Here is a 21,512-nt window from a genome sequence, read left to right on the forward strand (position 1 = left end):
ACATTTGTAACATATATAATACATACATATGTAATATATAATACATACATATGTAATATATATAATACATATATATGTAATATATAATACATACATATGTAATATATAATACATATGTATGTATTATATATATTACATATATATGTAATATATATAATACATACATATGTAATATATATAATACATACATATGTAATATATAATACATATGTATGTAATATATATATTACATATATATATTACATACATATATAATACATATGTATGTAATATATATATTACATATATATGTAATATATATAATACATACATATGTATTATATATTATTATATATTATATATTACATATGTATGTATTATATATATTACATATATATGTATTATATATATTACATACATATGTAATATATGTATAATACATATATATGTAATATATATAATACATATATATGTAATAGATATATAATACATACATATATGTAACCTTTTTTGTGATTTATCAAGATAGACCCACAGATAGTTAAAGGACATGATTTCATATGTCCCTGAGCATTGTGGAAAGACTCATGCAGAATAAGAATTTGTACCAATTTTTTTTTTCCATTTGAAATCCTGATATTTTTGGAGAAAAACAATGAACTCTTCATAGAACCCTAGGGAAACACTCAACAACACTGGAAGCAATGATTATGAATCTAAAGGGGGATTCAAAACGGCAGGAAGCTAGATTGAACTGTAGTTATGTAATGCTGAGTACTCTTACCCAGATGTACTAGCCTAAAAAATGCTAGAGAATAGGGTTTAAAACTTTTTATGCTGTAATGTTCAATATGCTATGCTATCTAGTAACTACTACTAAAGAATTTGGCTGGAAGACCAAAGATATGATATAACACAGAGATACAGATGAACTGGAAATACAATGCTAGGGTTGACTTTACTGCCGAGAGCTCATAGTAAAAAAACAAAAACCACTCCTAGCATTCAATATTCCAGGGAATTTGCAATATACGTTATAGGACTCATACAATGAAGCCGCTAAGGACCTGGACTCTTGAAACAGAAATCTGACACAATGACTTCCCTAGAACATTATGAAATATCCTATAAGAAACGGGACAAATTCACACAGGTTATTTTTGCACAGGAGTTCTTTGAAAAGGTAGCTATTTCTGTATGCCTGTGAGTACCCTTATAATGGAATGTATTCCTAAACAGAAATTCATATTATCCCTCTTTGCTTTTCATCTTCAGCAAAAAAAAAAAAAAAAAAACAAAATAATAAGTTAATGACAATAGAAAACTTATACTGTAAAATCAGTGATTATTTCCAAATTAACACAGTGATGTTAAAGTTCAGAAAACAATGTCTGGAAAACTGAGCTACAGGGACAAAGACCATACATTTAAATATAGGTATTCGCTATAGTCCAGATACAACTGTCCCCATCAAAACTCATGTTGAAATTTAATTCTCAGTGTGAAGGTGTTGAGAGGTGGGGCCTAATGGGTGGTGTTGGGTCATGTGGGCAAATCCCTTATGAATGGCTTGGTGCCTTTCTTGTGGTAGTGTGTCCTCAATCTGGTGAGACTAGATTAGTTCTCACTGGAATGGGCTAGTTTCCTCCAAAATGGGTTGTGATAGAACCAGGGCTCCCCTCAGGTTTTCTCTCTTCTCAACTGTTTACTTCTCATTTGACCTTCTCTACCATGTTTTAACCTAGCATGTGGTCCTCAGCAGAAGCCAACCAGACACCAGTGCCTTGCTTCTTATACTTCCCAGCCTGAAGAACTGTGAGCTAAATAAACCTCTTTTCTTATAAATTATCTAGTCTCCAGTTTTCTATTACAGCAACATGAAACTAAGACAATATTCCCAAGCTTTTAGGAACAACTGACATCTTTACAAGGCTAAATTATCCTATCAAAAAATAAGAAATGTCTTAAACATTTTTATACCTTCTTATAGAGCTGTCAGTAAAGTTTTAATATTTTCTTCACATAGGACGTTTATTGCATGTTAAGTATACTTCTGGATATTTTGTATTCTTTAGTAAAATTTTTATTTCTTTTATTTTGTAAATGATTATGGGAGAACTATGAGAAACTACTTTTTTTGTATTTTTACATTTCAATCAGCTCTTCTAATAACTGTCTACTTTCTCATGGTTTTTCTAAGTATTTTAAGGAGTTCTGCAGAGACTGTTATTATAAAATAGAAATACTTTTTTCTTGTGTGCATTATTTTATTTTTAATTAATTTTTCATATTTAAAATAGAATTATAAAATAGTGTGGGAGAAAATAATAATTGTTCTTCTAACTTATTGGGGTTAATTCTGGAGTCTGTCCAAAATGTTATTCAAAATTTCTAAATATGAAATTACACTACATTTTTGTACTATTTAAAAATTAAAAATCATGTTTGGTAAAAATATATCAAAGAAATTTTTTAGTTTTCTATGATGATATACAGTTAAAATAGTACAGATATTTTCTATAACTTGGTAATTTTTAATTTCCAGCTAGTAAAAACTACATTTTCTTGGTATTTTAAAACAGATTTATTGAAGTATAAATTGACGTAAAATAAATAGCAGTGCTTATCCATTAGCCTGTGGATTGACACTGGCTGGTTTTCACATTTTGTCTATTACACATGTTAATATTTGATAAATTTGGGCAGCACACACATATATGTATATTATACATATATGTCTGTATATATGTGTATACATATGTGTATATATAAGAGAAAAATTTCTCTGTGTATATATGCATATAAAACAATAATCACAATAAAGATAATAAATATAACCATCACCCTTCAATATATCATTTTGTGTCTGTGTAAACCCTCTATCCTACCACCAGTCCTCAAAGACAATTGTTCTCCTTTCTGTCACTATAGATTTGTTTGCTTTTTCTAGACTTTCACAGAAATAAATTATTTTTCAACATGTACTCTTTCTGTCTTTTTTCACGTAGCATAATTATGTTGAGATTCATTCATCTTGTCTGTGTCACTAGCTCATTTCTTTATATTGCAGAGTAACATACCATTACATGGATATACCATGATTTGTTTATCGCATAGCTTGTGACTGAATATTTGATATGTTTTCAGGTTGTAGGTATTATTATTGTTATTATTATTATTATTATTTTTGAGACAGAGTCTCACTCTGACACCATGCTGGATTGCAGTGGCATGATCAGAGCTCACTGATGCCTCAACCTTCCAGGCTAAGGTGATTATCCCACATCAGCCTCCACAGCCAATGGGACTACAGGCACATGCCACCACACCCAGCTATTACAGTTTTTGTACTTTTTGTAGAGACACGGTTTTGCCATGTTGCTCAAGCTGGTCTCAAACTCCTAGGCTGAAGTGATCCACTCACTTCTACCCTCTTAAAGTGCTGGGATTATAGGCATGAGCCACTGTGCTTGGCCAAGTTTCAGGTATTAAAAATAAAACTGCTATGAACATTTACTCACAAATATTTGTATAAGCATATGCTTCTAATTTTCTTGGATGTGGAATATCTGGATCAGATGGTAGGTATATTTTTAATTTTTAAGAAGCTGCTAAACTATTCTTCAAAGTGGTTCACCATATGGAAGACAGTCTTACTAATTGTTATAATGCCTGCACCTGCCCATTCTAACATCTGTGTCAGTTCTGGGTGGGTTTCAACTAATTCATTTATTTTCATTATAGATCATATTTTCCTGTTTCATCCCATACCTCCTAATGTTTTATTAGATACCAGACATTGTAAACTTTATCTAATTGAGTGCTAAATATTTTTGTAACTTGTAAATAATCTTAAGCCTTGTTTTGGGAAGCAGTTTTATTCTTTTAAATCTAAGGCAATATTTAAATTTTAGTTTTATGTTCATTAGTCTTTGAGGGCTTATTCCTAGAAGATTATTTAGTTCATCGAGGATTTTCTTATTTCATAGATTTGAGTCTACATGTGGTTGTCTAATAAACTGTAACTTACAAAATATATGACAATGTCTTCTTTATTATTCTAACATGTTGTGTATGCAGGTTGCAAATTTGCCTGAACTACTTTGTTCATGTGCAAGTTTCTCATTTGGTTTCTGTAGGTTCCAAAATTTAGAAAAAGGGGACAAATGGGTGTTTGAGACTAAATTCTTCCATAGAGACATATAGCAGTAATCCAAGATTCAACTAATCTTACAGTTATCTAGACATCAGAAACCTAGAGTGTTCCAGTATAGTTGAGGGACTCAAAACCAAGCTCAGTTTCAATTTCAAAGTGCAGACTATAGTGTTCACTAGACACTTATGCACAATTTATTTAATCGTGGACTGTGTCTATACTATATCTCTAGCAACTCCATATATTTGATTTACCACAATTTTATCAATTTGAAAAAATAATTGTAGCGTTCATGTAGCTAATTTTTTAAAAGTCCTATAATGGTGACTTAGAGTTAAAGGAAGTTGAAGCATTTATGATAGCTAATTCTGAATTATAATCATTGATTAAATCATAACTAACCACTCCTTGAACTAAATATAGCTCAGTTATAGTACCTAAACAGCTTTAGTTTACAGTTTAAAACCAACACACATACACACACACACACACACACACACACATAAACACACATTCTGTTTCTGTGTGTGTTTATGTGTTAAGTATATACACATAAATATATATTTCCAAAATATATTGCAGCATGTTATATTACAGACTCATATTTTACAGATATTTTCCCACTTTTCTTCAATATACTTATGAGATGTTTAATAGTTATTTTTTAAATAACTATTTTTTTTTACTTTAAGTGCATTACATTTATTTTTTTTTCTAATTTTTTATTATACTTTAAGTTTTAGGGCACATGTGCACAATGTGCAGGTTTGTTACATATGTATACATGTGCCATGTTGGTGTGCTGCACCCATTAACTCGTCATTTACATTAGGTATATCTCCTAATGCTTTAAATAACTATTTTTAAATTAATTTTACTAATCTTTTCAAAGAACCAATTTTGGAGTTAATTTTTAAATTTTTTCTGTTTTCATTATTTTTAGGTTCTGACAATTTTGTTTTTTGGCTTTGTGAATTCATTTCTCCTAGTAGTTTTCTTGGCCTTCTTGCATTGAATGCCTAATTTACTATTTTTATTCTTTCATCCCTGAAAATAAAAACATTTCAGGCTTTCTGTTTTCTTCCAAGCACTTCTTTGCTTATCTCACAGAAGTTTAAATACGTACTGTCCAATACCACTCTGTTTTTTCAAACAAGATTTGGAAAACACAAAGCTGATATGTTATCAATTTTGTTGTTACATTATTTATTTTTATAAAAGTGGTTACTTTTCTCATTTTCAAATCTTCTCTTTAAGCTGCAAAATTAGTTTATAGACTTTATGCTATTTTTCTGAATGCTTTTCTCATTAGCTGACATCAATGACACCCAGACGTTTTTTACTCTACTAAAAATTTCATGTGTGGCTTCTCCTCGGTACCAGTAACTGTCCACTTGCAATCTGTTAGAAGGTCCATTTAAAGTTTAAGCTGCAAGTCTGGCTAGTGTAAATTTATGTTACTACTTGAGCAGTGAATCAGCTTAATTGGGAAGGGTGTCAGAGCTGTTGGCAGTCCAGGAGAAACTGATATCTGTATTTTTTTTATTTTGTGTTTGATGAAGCTGGTTATTTTTCTTCCATAGCTTTTCTCTTAGGCTACCTGTTCTGCCAGCTCATTGCTGCATTTATCCCTCTCTGTTTCCTACGGCTTGCTGTAACAGGGGTGCTCTCCAAATCCTCAGTCTTCCTACTTGTGTTTTCCACTGTGCTGTGTGGAATGGTAATTGATTACACCATCAGGGACAGTGTATGTGGCCTGCTGCTTTGGTGACCCATGGGTGAAGCTTGTCTCCTACCCTGACCTACACATCTGGAGGTGTTTGAGGGTTTTTGCAACATGTTATCTCCCTGTTATCCAAGTATGCTGTTGTTTCTCAGTAAAGAAAGTTGTGTGAATGCCCATAGCAGTCTATAAACTGAACTACGTTTACTACCACTGCTTTTTCCTTGAATTTTCTCAGAACTGGATGGCTACTTCTAGTTTTCAGTATCCCAATGAGGTATATTCTTATGATTATGTCATGTAAATGGAAATCTTTTATTTTGGGATATGGAGCACATATGATAATAGGTACACATGCACATCTTATCCACCTCCTGAAACACAAAATACGCTCTGGGTGTAAAGTAGTTATTGTCCATGTCATGATTACTAAAATAATGCTAGCATTTGTAGAAACCAAAAAATGTAAAAGATTGAAAAATACAAATAAAAACTTTCTTGACTTTTTATTCCTATTATTCCCCCAAAACTATTACTGAAAAATGTGCCTACATTTATATGGGTGTTAGATATAAAACATTCTAGATGAATGTATTCATATAAAGAGTCTATAGTCAGAAATGTATTCCACTTAATCAATGATATAGAATCATGATATTCCCATGTTACATATACAAATCTTTTTAACTTTTTTAAAAGGCTGCAAACATTTTATCTCAGTGATATTTCTGTGTCAACAGTGAGGTGTCTATGTCAATATACTGCTGAATATTTTATTATATCATGTATTACAAAAATTAAATTTATTTATGGCTATTTATGTAGTTCTCATTTATTTGTTTTAGTTTTGCTAGTACAAACAATGCTAAAAATTAATATCTTTGGATCTTTTATTTCTGTGTGTCCATCTGAGGATGGCTGAAATGTAAGTCGATAGAAATTACATATTTAAGTCAATGAATAATTAATTTTTTAATTTTGTTAGTTCTGACAAATCGATCTCAGAGTGTCACATAAGCAAAGATTTCCTGTATTACTTTTCCATTGTTGCCATGAAAATTATGAAAAACCAATCTTACAGTTAGCACAAGACATCTAGAACGTTCCAGTATAGTTGCGGGATCTCAAAACCAAGCCTTGGTTTTATTTTCAAAGTACAGACTACTGGGGTTACTGGAATCATATATGCAGTTTATTTAAGAGTAGAATGTGTCTAAATACATTACACCTAAAATATTGACATGCTTAAAAAGATCACTTCTACCCAGAGATTATTTGGTTATTTTAAAATAATTAATCTAGTGCTTTTATTCTGCATTTTTACATAAATATCCTTAATACATCTCAACATTATCTTTAGTATAAGAATTTAACTAGGCAACCAGAATATTTGCAGTCCCATAACTATTGAAATATATTATTTTCATAATAATTTAAGTTCCATATTTATCATATACTAAATATTCACACATTTGGATTCATATTTAAATAGGATGCATACCTTCAGTAATTTATCTGTCTATTCCTATACCACAATCAAGCTGATTTAGTTACTGTAAATTTATAATGTTTTTTTCCTACCTAATAGGGAGCTTCTACATGATATACCTTTTAAAACTGTTATTCTTTGTATTTCTTCCAGATTAATTTTACCACCATTTATTAAGCTTCAAAATTTGTTAGATTAAAGCCACTTTTTACTGATTGGTTCATTTAGAAAATAATGTGACTTTAAAATGGTTGGTCAGGCTGGGTGTGGAAGCTCATGTCTGTAATCCAAACATGTTGACAGGCCAAGGCAGGAAGATGACTTCAGCCCAGGAGTTCAGGACTACGGTGAGCTATGATCACATCACTGCTCTCCAGCCTGGACAACAGAGTGAGACCTGTCTCTAAAAAAAAATAAAATGATAAATAATAAAACATATATATCTCTTTTTTTTCTTTTTTTTGAGACACAGTCTTGCTCTGTTGCCCAGGCTGGAGTGCAGTGGCGCAACGCGATCTCAGTTCACTGCAACCTCTGCCTCCTGGGTTCAAGCGATTCTCCTGCCTCAGCCTCCTGAGTAGCTGGAATTACAGGTACCCGCTACCATGCCTCGCTAATTTTTTTGTATTTTTAGTAAAGACTGGGTTTCACCATATTGGCCAGGCTGGTCTCAAACTCCAGACCTCGTGATCCGCCTGCCTCAGCCTCCCATAGTGCTGGGATTACAGGCATGAGCCCCTGTGCCCAGCCAAAACATATTTATTTAAACATAATAAAATAAAATTTAGAAATGGTTGGTCAGGAATGGTTATTTTGGCCAAGTGCAGTGGGTCACGCCTGTAATATCAACACACTGGGAAGACATAGCTGGTGGATTGCTTGAGCCCAGGAGTTTGAGACTAGCCTGGGCAACATAGTGAAACCTTATCTATATACAAAATACAGAAAAATTAGCCAAGTGTGGTGGCATGTGTGTGTAGTCCCACCTACCAGGAAGGCTGAGGTAGAAGGATCGCTTGAAGCCAGGAGATCAAGGCTGCAGTGAGCCAAGATCACACCACTGTACTCTAGCCGAGATGACAGAGCAAGGCCCTGTCTCAAAAAAAAAAAAAAAAAAAAAAAACAAAAAACGGAAAGAATGGTTATTTTGATCAAAATACTTTTATGTTGTTTGGATTAACCAGCTTAAAAAAGAAAATGACGAGAAGTATTTATTTGCCTCCTCTTTTCAAATATCATCACTCTGTGGATAACATAATGTCATACCTAGAAAATTTCAGAAGATAATTTTAAAAATCATTCCAAATTATAAATAAGCCTAACGTGTCCAGATAATACATATTAATATCAAGAACACACATAGATACAAGATATCTTATTAAAATTATAATACCAGAAATTTTCACAAGTAATGATATTTGGTTTCTTATATAGAGTACATCTTCTCCTTTTTATTCTTAATAAAGCCACATTTTTTAAGGTAGCCATCCCTCCTCAGATTCTAGATTAATAGTAATATAACAAGTCATAGTAAACTATGGCAATTCAATGTGAAGGCTGTCTGTTGAGAGGCTGTCTAATGGAAGAACTGTTGTCTCCAAAGAAAGAGAGGTAGGTAGGCCCATGGGCCTCATAGGCAGTGAGATTGCTTCATAGCCAAGTAACCCTGAGTTTAAGACCTAAACCCACATGTTTTGTAATGGGCTGCAGGCAAATGTGCCAAACCACAGCCCCAGAGTGAGACGTTATATTAATTACATTGAACAGCAAACATTCCAGCTCTCTGCTCCAGAAGCCAATGTGATCCCTATTTTTCAATGCTCTTTGTTATGCAAACATCTTTGAAAGACGGTAGTGCAGAATTAAAGTCTGTCTGTGCTGTCTGTGCAGACAGACTTTGTTGAAAGACATGCAAAAACATAAGATATGGCTGGAAAATTGCATCTCATTATTTTAAGAAATACATTGCAGAAATTTAGCTAAGGAATACAATTCATCTAAAAAGGGAGCTGATTAATTGACTCAGAGCCCTTCCAGAATAGTTCCACTCCCCATAAGACAGATTTGTATTTCTATTCTTATTTTTTAAAATATAGTCACTAAATTTTGTTTTCAGAGGATTATTTAATTTTCTGAAAAGATAAATTATCTGTTTATCTTTCTCAACTTTCAACTAATTCATACTTGATCATAATTTGCATATGACATCTATTATATCTGACCAGTTTATATAGAAGTCTGCTCATTCAATTACTGTTTACTTCAGAGTTTAAGAGCACTGTGCCATTTCAGGGAACTCTTGGCAATTTCTAACCCCAGTTTCAGAAGCCTTAATGCTGTAGTCACTTGGGTGTGGCACTTACAAAATTGTTTACAACTTTATGCCTATAGGCATAATAGTTAATGGCAAGTGATGAATTTTTGTGTTTTTATGAACACCAATATATTTGAACACTGACATAAAATTTTACATTTGGAAACAGTAACCGCAAGAAAAAAGGAAGAAAAATTACCAGTCCTCATTTGGTAGCTCTGTACTATGTAAATATATTCTTGAAATCTTAAGGGCTCTCATGGATTTGTTATTTCAATTACAATTTTAATCATACATATGATCTGAATTGACAAGGCTGTTTGAATGTCCTGCTGCATAAAACTAAATCAATTCAGCATGTAATGTTAAGAGAACGTAGATTTATTAATATCGTGATACATGATATGTAGAAACACACAATGGAGGAGAGATATTTTTGCTACTCAATGGCAGAAAGTTAATATATTATGTACTATATAGGAAAAGGCAATCATTCTATTGAATGACTTTGGTACCACTATAAAACACAGCAACTATGCATTTTCTTCCCCTCAAGTACAGTTTGGAGTCACATCTGCATAAGAGAAAAGGAACAGCTAACCATTTATAAAATAAATGAAATCCAACAGAATCACAAATGACTGATATTTGCAAGCTGAGAACATTCTTAATATAGTATATTATAATAAGTTATAAATGATACATTTTAAAACTAGTAAATTCCTGTTGGAATTAAGGAGTACCGTCAATAAACAGACTTATTTTTTCCTTTCAATCTACTTTATGTATCATGCACTGTTATGAATTCTGAAGGCAGATTCACATGAGTAACATAGCACTGTAGCACAGCGTGAAGAGCTTTTATGAAAATTATCTCCAGCCTGGAATAGAGATCAGACAGAATTTAAAACATTATGTGGAAATAAGAAAGGTCAGGGTTGTGTGGCGATACCTGTCTTAAAGCAGTGGGGCTCAAACCTGGATGCACCGTCGAATACTCTGGAGAAATCTAAAAAATTCTGATGTCCAGGAATCACACTGAATCCACTGAATCACAGTTTCTGGGTTAAGAGAGGCCAGGTTTTGGTTTTGAGATTGCCTCAAAGCTCTTATAGCTGTTTAAAATATTCAGAAAGGATTGAAGATCAACCAAGCTTAGGGGCTCATGATTCTTAACTTCTGGTGTTTTGTTTTTCAGATGATTGTACCTAATGCTGCTTCAACATAGTCTGGCAAAAATATTTGTATTACCACATGCATAAAAGTCATTCTATGCTTTTTTGTGGATGTAATATTTTTTCCCAAATATCTTGAAAAACCAATATATTTATTTTTGATGCCCTAAGTTACCTTCAGTTCCATTGAGTTTAGTTTTATTAATTCATTCATGTATATTTAATCTTAATCTTTCCTTTTTATGGTACTGGTTATTCATTCACCTGTGCCCAGAAATTCTTAATTGTCTTTTGATATTTATGAATAAAAGATTACAATGATTATTATATCTATATAATTTTCCTCTGTTGTTTACATGTAGAAATGTTTCCCCTATGGAGGATTCTTTTAGGATTAGAAAACTTGACTGGGAGTTCTGTTTATGTGGCTTGGGTTTGCCAAATGGCTGGTTTTGTTTGGGTCAGAGGAAAACAAACAGTTCCTAAACTGAAGTTGTCAAATGTTCCACCCAAAATTAAGGACTGTGAGGAGGTCGCTGTAGACACTGCTGAGCCAAAGGCCATTCTGAGAGTGGAAGTTAGCCACTCAGGGAAACAGATTCAAACTACTGAATGATGCTTTGTTTTCATAAAGTTAAAGGTAAAGTCACTTAATACACACACTTCCTTCCTGGACTAGTGCTTACTTACATATTCAGCATCACCTTGTCCCTAATTACTCTCTCTTCACCTAATCACATTAGCCTTATTACATATTCTCATAGTGCATATGCTTTACTTCTATTTGAAAAAGATAATTTACCACCATTTCTTTCTTAGTTAATTCCTATTTATGTTTCCCACCTCAGCTCAACACCATTTCCTCAAGGAAGATAATTTAAATTACCCTAAATGCTCCTCACCCAATCACAGAGGACACACAATGAGCTTGGCAATTGGTTAAGGGCTGGATATAAGATAGTGTAATTCTTTTCAGAATATTATAACACACTTGGGAAGAGAAGAATTTTCCCTATTCTCATGATTAATAATCTTGGTAATGATACAGCAAATTAATAGAAAATAAAAGCATTTTTATGAAAATATATTTTATCACCACTAAATAGATTATCAGTAAATAATTGAGTAGTCTTTTAAAACTAGAACACAATTACCAGGATGGGTTTATTTTTTAAATATATGAGCATTTTCTAGAAAAAAAATAAACTTCATTTTATCAAGATTGTACATTGTGTCCATATCTATGTTCTCTTATGTTTTCTAAATCACATTTTACATCCTTCCTTATTCTAAATTATATATTTGCATGCTTTCTCTGCTTTTTTCTTAGGCTACTCATGAGATAATTATTTTTGTGTTTTTTTAAAAGAACTATCATTTTTATTTATTAGTTCTACCTCGGCTGAATACTCAGCAGTTTCTGCTACAACATTAAATCTACTACTTTAAATTTGAGCAAATATTCATAGAAAAAAGTAACAATTTTTATACTTTCAAAAAGTCATAGTGATTTTATTACTCATTATGCTGTATTCTAAAATGTATTTTCCTCCTTTTGAATATTTTATTTATTAATTTCTCTGCTATTTTGATTTCTGTGAGTTTCTTGTTTCAATAAATGTGCATAGATGCTATAATTTCAGATTATTTCTTTGGCAAAAATTACTTCTCTATTGTCCTAGCACATAAGTTACAATTTGGTTTGGTACAGGAACCTTGGAAAATACATTTTGTTTCAAAACTATAGGTGCTGCTCCATTTTATTCCTTCATTGTATATCATTGAAATTTCTGATACTGACCTGATTCATTTTACTTTGATCTTTTTCAGTCTGTATTCTTATAGGAATATTTTTTCTTAAACCTTGTAATATTTTTAAAAATCACTGTGATATCTTTAACTGTGTTATTAATTTTTCTCATCCTTCTAAAAGTTCTGTTAATCAGAGGACAGTTATTTTTATCTCTAAGTTATGGCTTCTGTTATTTACAAATTATTTTTCCTTTTAATTAATCTGTTTTTTATTCTTAAAACACTCTGTATATACTGATTTTTTAGAAATCTGCCCTCATCCATATCTTTCAGCTCTCCAAATTTATTTTAGGACGAAGCTGACCGGGTGCCCCGGTTCACTAACTCTCCAGACAGACTTACATTTTTATTTGTTGAGTCAAGAGCTGCTTGGTTTTCCTTGAACTGTACCTTAGGAAAAATTCTTGAGGTTTCTGGCATGTAAAAGAGCACACTTTTGCCCTTGATCTTATTCATAGAAGTATTGGGGGATTTTCTCAAATGTAAATTATTATTTGTGGATTTTTCAACATCATCTCCTTTGCTTCCATTTCTCCTCTATAAAAGAATGTGTGTATACACACACAAAAACACACACACAAACCAATCCTTTATTGTCTTGTAAAGCAAGTAGGCAATCTGACTTCCTCCCTAATGGTCCTATGTGGGATGAAGGCTTGCAGAATAATTATTTGACACAATTTAATGAGTAATAAAGGCTTGAATTGGTATAAGTGTTTTTTATGGGCTGGGGACAGCAACCTTACACTTTAATGCTATCCAAGACCATCCACACGCATGACTTTTCTGCAGAAAATCATATAACTGAGTGAAGTGCTTTCACTTTAACAATCTCACATCAGAATTTAGTAATCAATTTTGTCCTGCAAGCCTATCCACTAGTGGCCATGCTTTTTTGCTCTATGAGAAGATTATTTAATGATTTCTTTGTCTTCAAACCTCTCACAATTTTTTTCTTTATTCTGAAGAAATAGAAGCCATTACAACTCAATTTCCTCATGCTCCTATTGCCAAATTTACAATCTTATTTTCACTAAACCATTTTCATCCTTTCTTTTGTAAAAAAAAGTAGACCTTCCCTTCTTCTCAAAGGCAGTCCTTCCACACGTTGACTTGATCCCATCCTCTCCATTCTCTCAAGGTTGTCCTGCATGTACTATCCCCTCTTGCCTGTGTGACTCCCTGTCTACTCTGTATTTGCTTTTTCCATCCAAAGATATTATCTTATTTCCCATCTAAAGAAAATCATTTCCTGACTGCATTCTTCTCCAACTACTGTATTTTCTTGCTTGCGTTCATTACTAGCTTTTTAAATGAACTATTTAAAATTGTAGTGCTTAGCTTAAAATAGCTATTTCAACTGTTCTCGTCAGTATTACAGACAATATCCAATGAGACACAAATTTGATCCTCATATCTCTCAATACCAAATAGCATTCTTCATCTTTGACCAGTCTCCTATGCTATATTCTCTTTCTATACTTGATCTACGATATTGGACACTGCTCTAACCCACAATGCAGAGTCTATGAGTTAATTCTGTCCACAAATTTTATGTTGATATACTGCTTTAACATAGATTTATTACCCAAATTTAAGAAGCCCATAACCAATTTCTGCTTGATTTCACCACATGGCTATCTCTTAAACATCTCAAAATAATTTTTTTAAATAGAAACTTCTTTAATGAAAATTTCCTCTGATTGTTCCAGTCCTTCTACAGTTTTGTACTTATATTTAGCATTAAGAAGTTGTGCAATATGAAATCTAGAGTTCTTTAACTGTTCCTTCAGCCTCAAAAAATTCTTAAACTCAATTCTGCAAGACAAAAAATCAATTCTATTTACAAACTACATCAAATAGCCAGCTTTTTTTTTTTTCCTTTGGCATCTGTATCTCCACTGTGGTCTAAGTCCCCATCAATTCTCTCATAGAAGTTACAGACTCTCCTGAATTTGTCTTTATACTTCCACTTTTGTGTCTGTATGACAAATGTTTTATATAGAAGATATTTTTAATTTAAATAAATTCTTTCTTCCTTTTTAAATATTTTTTATTCTGTTGAGAACATTTAGCATGAGATGTACTCTTAATACACTTTTTTTTTCTGAGACAGAGTTTTGCTCTGGTTCACCGCAACCTCTGCCTCCTGGGTTCAAGGGATTCTCCTGCCTCAGCCTCCTGAGTAACTGGGATTACAGGCATGCTCCACCATGCCCGGCAAATTTTGTAATTTTAGTAGAGACAGGGTTTCTCCATGTTGGTAAGGCTGGTCTCGAACTCCCGACCTCAGGTGATCCGTCCACCTCGGCCTCCCAAAGTGTTGGGAATACAGGCGTGAGCCACCACGCCCAGCCTCTTAATTCATTTTTAAGTATACAATACAATACAATATTATACAATATTATGCCTATGTTAATCATAGTCATAATATTGTATAATAGATCTCTAGAATGTATTCATCTCACCTAATGGAAATTTTATAACAATTTATTAGTAATTTTAAATTTTCTCCTCCCCCACCCCTCAGGCCCTGGTAACTACCATTCTACTCTATGGTTTTTCAAGTTTGACTATTTTATCTACCTTGTATAAGTGGAATCATTCAGTGTTTCTGCTTCCGTTATCGTCTTATTTTGCTTGGCATAATATCTTCATGGTTCATCTATGTTATTGCATATTGCAAGATTTTGTCCTTTTATAAGGCTGAATAATATTGCATTGCATGTTATGATGGCTAATTTTATGTGTCCACTAGACTGGGCTAGAGAATGCCCAGATAGTTAGTAAAGCATTATTTCTGATTGTGTCTGTCTGTAAGGGTGTTGCTGGAAGAGATTAGCATTTGAATAAATAGACTAAAGAAGATCACCCTCATCAATTAGGGTGGGCATCATCCAATCCACTGAGAGCCTGAATAGAATAAAAAGGTGGACAAAGGAAACATTTTCTCCATATTTGAAATGAAACATACATTCTCTCCTGTCCTTAGCCATCAGCACCCCTAGTTCTCAGGCCTTGAGACTCCGGCTTGGAATTATACCATCAACTACCCTGGTTCTTAGGCCTCTGGACTAAGATTTAATTAAAATTTTTCAGGTTACCCAAGTTGCAGATGGCAGATCTTAGGACTTCTGAGTCTCCACATCATGTGAGTCAATTCCTATTTGTGTCAATTCCCTGGAGAACCTTGACTAATACTTACATATATACATATAGCACATTTACTTTATTCATTTATTCATTAATTCTTTATTCTTCTTTCAATGAACATTTAGGTTGTTTCCACATCTTGAAAATTGTGAAGAGTTATATGGTAAACAGGGATGCTACTATCTCCTCAAGATCATCATTTTAATTATTCTGGATAAATAAACATAAGTAGGATTGTTGAACTCTATGGTAGTACTGTTTTTAATTTTTTTATAAACCTCCATGCTGTTGCTAGAGCAGCTGAGCCATTTTGCATTTCACTAACAGTGTACAAAGGTTCCAGTTTCTCCACATCCTTGGCAATACTTGTCTTTTGCTTTTTGATCATAGACATCTTAATGAGAGTGAGGTTATATACATCACTGTGGTTTCGGGTCACATTTTTCTGATGACTAGTGACATTGAGCAAATATTCATATACATGCTGAGTGTTTATTTATTCTTTTGAGAAACGTTAATTCAGGTCTTTAGCCCATTTTTAATTGGATTATTACATATGTACTTTTTTTCTGTTGAATAGTAAAAGTTTCTTAAATATTTTGGAAATTAACCCCAAGTCTATGTGGTTTACAAATACTTTTTTTTTTTTTCCATTCAGTACGTTGCCTTTTCTTTCTGCTGATTTTTTTTTCTTTGCTGTTCAGAAGTGTTTTAGTTTGATGAAGAAATGAAAGAAGACACAAAAGAACGGGAAAATAGTCCACATTCATTGATTGAAAGACTTAATATTGTTGAAATGCCCATACTACCCAGAGTGATTCACACATTTAATAAAGTAATCCCTACCAAATCCAAATGGCATATATATTTTAACAGCAGATGTTGCTTCTCATTAGAGAGGAGAAGTGATCTGAATAATAGTAACATTGCCAAAAATTGATTCTTTACTAAGGGGCAGGCAAAATTTCCATTCATTTTTGTAATGTTTTATTTTGTGGGGGCAGAAACGAGATGTTTGTCAGAGGGTACAAAGTTTCAGTCATGTAAGATGAATAAGTTCTGGAAATCTATTGTAAAACATGTGACTGTATTTAACAATATTATATACTTGAAATTTGCTAACAGGATGGATCTCAAGTGTTCTTACCACAAAAACAAAAAGACAAAAATGGTAACTGGGGTGATAAATATGCTAACTTTCTTGATTATGATTATTTTATAATGTATATGTATAGCAAATAATTAACCATACCACTTAAATGTTCATATTTTTAATTGGCAAATATACCTAATGATATTGTTTACAGAAATAGATAAAACAATTCTGAAATTCATATGGAATAACACCAAATGCTACCAAGGACATGGAGAAACAGGAACTCTCATTCATTGTTCATGGAAATATGCATGGTTCAGTTACTTTGGAAGACATTTTGGTAGTTTCTTACAGAATAAAATAGTCTCATACCATGTGATCCAGCAATTGAACTTCTTGGTATTTAGACAAAGGAGATGAAAACTTGTGTCCTCACAAAAACCTGAAAACACGTTTATAGTAGCTTTATTCATCTTGGAAGCAACCAAGATGTCTCTTAGTAGAATGGTTACATGAATTGTGACACATCCAGATGATTAAATATTATTCAGTGCTAAAAGGAAACTAGCTAAGAAGCCATTAAAAGGGATGGAGAGTTGGGCATAGTGGTTTACATTTGTAATCCCAGCACTTTGTGAGGCCGAGGCAGGAGGATTGTCTCAGGCTAGGAGTTCAAGACCAGCCTGGCAACATAGTGAGATCTTGGCTCTACAGAAACACAAAATAAATAATAATCCAGACATAGGTGTGTGTACCCATAGTCCTCCCTACTCAGGAGGCTGAGGAGGGAGAATTGCTTGCGCCCAGGAGATCCACTCTGCAGTGAGTTATGATCATGCCACTTTATTTCAGTCTGGGCAACAGAGTAAGACTCTGTCTCTAAAATTATTTTTTTTAATTTAAAAAAATACTGGGCTAGGTGCTGTGGCTCACGCCTGTAATCGCAGCACTTTGGGAGGCTGAGGCAGGCAGATTGCCTGAGGTCACTAGTTCCAGAACAACCTGGCCAACATGGTGAAAACTCGTCTCTACTAAAAATACAAAACAATTAGCCAGGCATGGTGGTGTGCACCTGTAATCACAGCTACTCAGGAGGCTGAGGCAGGACAATTGCTTGAACCAGGGAGGTGGAGGTTGCAGTGAGTCGAGATTACGCCACTGCACGCCAGCCTGGGTGACAGAGGGGGACTCTATCTTAAAAAAAAAAACAAACAACAACAACAACAACAACAACAAAACTACATAGAGGAGGTGATTAAATGCATATTACTAAGTGAAGGAAAAGAATCTGAAAGGCTACATGCTATGTGATTGCAGCTATATGACATTCTAAGGAAGGCAAAACTTTGGAAACAGTAAAAAGATGAGCAGTTGCCAAGTAACTGGGTGGAGGGAGGGATGAATGGGCAGATCACAGAGGACTTGTAGGGCGGTGGAAATACTCTGCATCATAATATAATGATGCATACATGCAATTATACATTTGTTCAAACTCATAGAATATACAATACTAATCGTGAACACTAATGTATACTGTAGACTTTGGGTGAATATGATGTGTCAGTGCAGGTTCATCAATTGTAACAAAGGTACCATCTGTCCCTTCATATATGCCAAGCCAAAAACAAAAAGTACCACTCTTATGATGGACATTGAAAATAGGGGAGGCTACACATATGTTGGTGGAAAAGTATATGGTGATTTTCTGCACTATCCTCTTAATTTTGCTGCAAACATAAAACTACTCTAGAAAAATTAAGTCTTAAAAAAATTCAAACAGAAATACAAAAGGCCTTGATTAGCCAGCACAATTTTGAGCAAAAAACAAAGTTAAAGACATCTCATTTCCTAACTTCAAAATATATTCAGAAACAATAGTTATCAAAACAGTATGGGCCGGGCGCGGTGGCTCATGCTTGTAATCCCAGCACTTTGGGAGGCCGAGGCGGGCGGATCACGAGGTCAGGAGATCAAGACCACGGTGAAACCCCGTCTCTACTAAAAATACAAAAAATTAGCTGGGCGCGGTGGCGGGCGCCTGTAGTCCCAGCTACTCGGAGAGGCTGAGGCAGGAGAATAGCGTGAACCCGGGAGGCGGAGCTTGCAGTGAGCCGAGATTGAGCCACTGCACTCCAGCCTGGGCGACAGAGCGAGACTCTGTCTCAAAAAAAAAAAAAAAAAAAAAAAACAGTATGGTACTGGCATAAAGACAGACATATAGACCAATGGAACAGAAGAGAGAATCCAGAAAGAAATCCATGCATGTACAGTTAATTGATCTTCCAGAAGGTTGCTGGGAATACATAATTGGAAAAAGTCTCTTCGATAATTGTCTTAGGAAAACTGTATAACCCCATGCGAAAAAAAAAAAAAAATCGGACCTCTATCTTACACCACACACAAAAATCAAATCAGACATTTGATTTGCTTGAAGACATAACCATAAACCTGTAGGTGTAAAACTCATAGAAGGAAACATAGTGAAAAATCTTCATGACATTGGTCTTAGCAACAATTTTTTAGACACAATATTCAAAGAACAGGCAACAAAATTGAGCTATATCAACTTGGTTCTTCTTAAAACAAAATAAGATCATATTATTGGCCAGGTGAAAAGCTGAATTTCAGAATGGCACTAATTATGACAGAAATGAAAATCCAGACTCCTCCCATGGTCTGCAAAGCCTATCTGCACTTCCCATAAACAACTTTTCTTTCTGCTTTCTGTCCTCCAGACACACTAGTGTTCTTTTTATTCTTCAAAAATTAAAGCACTTTCCAAAACTAGGCATGTTGCTCTTGCAGAACTCCTGAGGCAAAACTCTTCTTTATTCATTTCACATGGCTCACTCTTTCTCATAATTTAACTCTCAGTGCAAAAAATCTCCTTGGAGAGAACTTACATGAACTTTTATGACCTTATGTTGATTATCACACTAAAATAATGCTTCGTTTTTATCTATACTTTCCCTGGAATAATTATTATACATAAAATGTATTTACTTTATACTTTTTCTCATTAGCTTTTTTTTACTATTTATGTTTCCAACTATTCAATGTTTTTCAATTAAGATACAACAACATTTCCAACTATCTATTTCTATTGTTACTTTTGTAATCAAATAGCTTTGAAATTTGAAGAGTTCTTTTTTTATTTATTGTCAATTCTTATATACATTCATATATCACATTTTCAGAAATATATTTCTCACTCACCCATTACAGCTCCTTCTTCTTTTAACACCTGCTATGATATCCCTAATACATATTATCAAATTCTTATTATATCTCTTCTGAATCATGATGTGTTATCAGGAAAAGAAAATATTTTAAAGACCCCTTAAAAATAATATTTAAATTGTTTTTAAACATTAATTTATTGGGTATAACTAGTTTTTTAGTACTCATAATTGCACGTTGTTCACTTGAGATTACTTCACATGAGATTACACTGTTTATATTACTTATGTTTCCTGTTCTTTCACCATGAAACATACCACACTTCTATAGCCAATTTGTGAGAAATACATAATTCGCATGAAATTTTGATAATAAAATTTATTTGACATAATATACAGCATTTTATCTAAAAATGTCCCTATTACATCCATTTCTCCTTGATCTTATAGAAGCCTCCTCTCTTTGTTTTTACCTATAGCATTCAATATTTTGAATCTTTAACTCCTTAATTAACTAATTTTTTCCTGTATTATTATCAAGGTTCTTGTCACATTGCTTCAATCCTAAGCACAAGGTCAATTCTATAATTTGCTCAGCTCAGTGCAAAATAAAAATGTGGTCTCTTGTTTAAAAAGCAACTAAAAGGCTTCCCTTTCTCCTCTGGACTTATTTATTTATTTATTAGAGATGGGGTCGTACTCTCTCACCCAGACTTGAGTCCTTGAACTCCTAGGCTCAAGTGCTCCTCTTGCCTCTCAAGTTGTTGTGACTACAGGTGTGCACCACCACACCCAGTTAGTTTTTAAAAAACATTTTTTGGGGGGAGTCTCACTGTGTAGCCCAGTCTGGCCTAAAGCAATTTTCCCACCTCAGCCTCCCAAATAGCTGGAATCCCTGGTGCAAACCATTATGCTTGGCCTTCCAGTCTCTTTTTAATTCTGTTATGGTGCTTTTCTATTTGCTACTTAACGACACATTGCCTTTGACATAGTTATACTCATGGGGCCTCCACTTGGGAGGCTCCCAGATGCCCCAACTACTCCACTATTTATTACATGGGGCATGGGCCAACTCTACATTTTCTTATTCCCTGAGCAGTAGCAGGACAGGAGCAGAGGTGAGGGTACCTGAAAACCTACTGTAGGAAAAAAGAGAGGCAGTGAGAGGTAGGATTGCATTTCAGCCAAAGTTTCAAGCCCCTGATGCATGTTCCATTGTCCCATTAGGCTTTAATTACATATAATTCGAAGATAAAATTATGAAGAATTTTAAGAGAAAAAGCCAGGCGTGATGGTTCATGCATGTAATCCCAGCACTTTGTTTGGGAGGCTGAGGCTGATGGTTCACCTGAGGGCAGGAGTTCAAGACCAGCCTGACCAATGTGCTGAAACCCCGTCTCTACTAAAAATACAAAACTTAGACAAGTGTGGTGGCT

The sequence above is a fragment of the Nomascus leucogenys genome, chromosome 14, assembly GCF_006542625.1.
Source record: "Nomascus leucogenys isolate Asia chromosome 14, Asia_NLE_v1, whole genome shotgun sequence".
Classification (NCBI taxonomy): Eukaryota; Metazoa; Chordata; class Mammalia; order Primates; family Hylobatidae; genus Nomascus; species Nomascus leucogenys.